The sequence below is a fragment of the Cetorhinus maximus genome, chromosome 35 (genome assembly GCF_964194155.1).
Source record: "Cetorhinus maximus chromosome 35, sCetMax3.hap1.1, whole genome shotgun sequence".
Classification (NCBI taxonomy): Eukaryota; Metazoa; Chordata; class Chondrichthyes; order Lamniformes; family Cetorhinidae; genus Cetorhinus; species Cetorhinus maximus.
The window spans coordinates 4,174,449-4,177,775 of NC_135913.1; the positions used below are offsets into that span (position 1 = coordinate 4,174,449).

The 3,327-nt window shown below is 47.1% G+C and overlaps 1 pseudogene; it reads left to right on the plus strand.

The window, feature by feature from the left end:
* The first annotated feature begins 749 nt into the window (after positions 1 to 749).
* Positions 750 to 1,046, plus strand: LOC144672006 (cytochrome b-c1 complex subunit 9 pseudogene; annotated as a pseudogene).
* Positions 1,047 to 3,327: the final 2,281 nt, after the last annotated feature.

The following is a 3,327-nucleotide window of genomic DNA, read 5'->3' on the forward strand; positions in this document are numbered from 1 at the left end:
TACGAAATTACCATTGGTTGTCGTTTAAAAAAATGCTTCACTAATGTATTTTATGGCGGAAAATTTGCCAATCTTAACCGATGTGGTCTATATTTGACTCCATACCCAAAACGATTTTGTAATTCTTTATGTTTTCTGAAATAGCCTAGCAACCCACTCAGTTGTTAAGCAATTATGGATTGGGCAACAAACATTAGCCTTACTAGCGACGATCACATCCCATCAAAGAATTAAAAATTGGCTTTCTGTGAATGCAACAACTGCCGCAATGTTCCGCAAGTCATACGGCAGCCTTTGGGGTAGCAGTACATAGGGGAAGCAGGGCAGCGAAACGAAAATGTAAGGCCTGCATTAAGCAATAATGTGAAAAGTTATTAAGACGAGTTTTGCATGGAACATTGGCTACTACGCCGCATAAAGTTGATTCGAAAATGTTGTTCTGTGAGACCTTTGCTTCACGAAAGTTACCAAAATGTCTCGCTAATGGGCAGTATGTGTAAATGGAAAGGTGTAGGACTGTTTTGCAATGAATGCCCGGGTTCTAAACCTCCTCCTCCTCCTTCTCCTCCTCTTCTTGAGGTGTTCGCAAAGTTGGTGGTGGCAAGTCCTGTGGTCTCATGGCGGCCAGCCTGTGCAAGATGCACAGCGCAAACCACGGCTAACCTAGCGAACACTGAAGGCTTCCTCGGAAGGGGAAGAACAGCGTCGCCTGTGTTCAGCACGCAACTCGAATACAGCATGATGCTTCTTTTGGCAACCAGAAGATGGCGCATTTGAGGCAGGTTTACAAGCTGATGTTCAAGAGAAATCCCACCTTCGCGCTGAGCATTTTGCTGGACGCCATCTTCTTCGAGGGCGTGTTCGACCAAGCCATAGATGCTGTGTTTGAGCACATCAATGAGGGGAAACTCTGGAAACGCATAAAACAAAATTATGAGACAAATGAGGAAGCAAAAATAAATTCCGTATTGCATGGTGCTTTTCATCTCTTGGAATGTTGCTCCTGTTGAACAGACCAGCATTACAATGCCGCCCACGAGGACTACTAACTTTGTCAGACTATTGACAGATGTTTTCGTCAATTCTTGAAAAATGGATAGTTACCCTCAGTGAACTAATGTTGGGTCCATTTGGTGAAAATTATGACTGAAAAATATAAATATCTAAAATTCTCAAATAAATTAGCTCTTCTTGTAAGTGCTCCGGCCAGGCGTGGTTGTTTATACAGTGGATGTATCAGCCAGTACTAGAAGCACACTCCCTCTGAGTTGAGGTGGGCGGGGTGGGGGTGGAGTCGGTGCTGGGTGGGGGGCAGTTATTGGTAGAAGAGTGAACGGAGTGCTGAGAGTATGACAAATGTTCATACCATTGTGGTTGCAGCACATCACAGCATTTAATTAATGTGCCAGTGAAATCACGTTTTTTTTTTGTAGTTTAAAGCGACCAGCACGCTGTCAAAGCCCATGGTTTTGAGAGCCACACGTTTGTACATTTCATGGGAGTCTATTGTTTAGGGAAGATACCACATACAGCACAATGTCCGTCGTATTCTCTAGCTTCATAAAGGGCACGATGAGGTCCCTATATTCTTATAACGAGTCTTCTTATTTTTACATATTTGATGCAGTAACGGACTGAAATGTGGGAAAATGTCCTTATGTCCTCAGTAACTGCCTGGAAGTGTCTTTCCCTTAAAATAATTAAGGGCCTAGGTCAACCACACAGCCAGTTGCAAAAACTGATTTGAAGCTGCAGGACTGTTTCCAAGAAAAGGCAGATGTTTTATTGTTCTATTTTAGCATCTCGCCCATGATTGCCGACACAGAACACACTGCTCATGACATATGTGAAAATATATATATATAATTTTTTAAAACTTCAATTCCTGATGACAGATGTTACAAATGTTTTCTTGTTCAGGAAATTACCTGGCAGCGATTGGAAAAGAACGCTTGGAACCAGGCGAGTGCAATCACACCAGGCTAGACGATGATAGAGAGGCTTTGAAGAATGGTGCTATTGTCAACTGTCTCAAAACCTACAGACAGTTCGAGAGTAATAAGGTCCCGAATATTTCAAGGAGTGGCATTCAACGTCGGGTTGCCACTCTGCTCCTATTTTTTTTTTTCTCCGCCACCCCGCAGCTCTCCATCTCTCGTTGGGTGTTCCGATCTCGGATTCAGTAGATAAGAGCAGCGGGCAGTTCCCGTACGAGCTGCATCGAAGAGCTAGAGCGATTTGGGAGATAAAACAAGCCCGTTCCAACGGCAGCAGATGTCGTATTCTGGAAGATATAAGGGCTTGGATGTTCCAGATCTGCTTTGAAAAGCTATGGGGAGAAAGTGGGTGTGTAAGAGATAGGGCTGAGAAACGTTTAGGGTGTGTGAGGGCTGTTGGGTGGATAAGAGGATAAGGCGGTTGGTGTAAGTGCGTAAGGAGATAGGGTGCCAGGTGTGATGGGCGTCAGGATGGCAGCTGTATAGCGTAGTAGGTGGTAAGGGTGGTAGCTGCTTAAGATGGCAGTCGGGTAGGGTAGCAGGGTAGCGGATGGGTAGTGTGGTAACTGGGTACGATAGTCTGTTAGTAGGGTGGCAGCTGGGTGAGGTGGTAGTGTGGAAGATGGGCATGGTGGTAACTGGGTAAGATAGCTGTGGGTAGGTTACAAGTGGGTAGGTTTGTGGTGTGGCAGATGTGCACGGTGGTAGCTGGGCAGGATAGAAGATGGAGGGTGGCTATATGGCAGGTGCGTAGAGTGACAGATGGTAAGGCGAAGGGCGGCCGGTGCGCCCGGTGGCAGGGTGACAGACAGGTTGTACGGCATTTTGGCAGGTGGGGTGGGTTTTGGCTGGGTAGGGTAGAAGGCTGGCTCATGGTGAGGTGATAGGTTGACGATCAACAGGTTGCCAAGTGGATAGGGTGTCAGATGCTTAGTGTGGCAGTGTGGCTCGGGAGGGAGAGTGGAAGATTGACTCTTGGATAGGGTGGCAGCGTGAAAGACGGAAAGAACAGCAAGTGCAGATGATGGCAGAAGGGTGGTGTTTGCGTTGAGTAGCAGGATGTGTTAGGTGAGGAGGATAGTGACAAGTTTACGAGGGGGTAGGTAGGTGCCGTGGGTGAAATGGGTAGGGTGGAAGGCGGCTGTATGTGTAGATTGGTCCGTGATTATTCGGGTCGGCTCGTGAGGCATCTCAGGCCAGGGTACGGGAATGTCGTGTGGAGGCGACTCGTCCGGTCGAGTCCGACTGTGGTATGAATGGCCAACTGGAGTCCGGTGTTTGTGTCCAGTCATATCGGCTGTGGAGGGGGCGAGTCTATTGGGCACCAAGG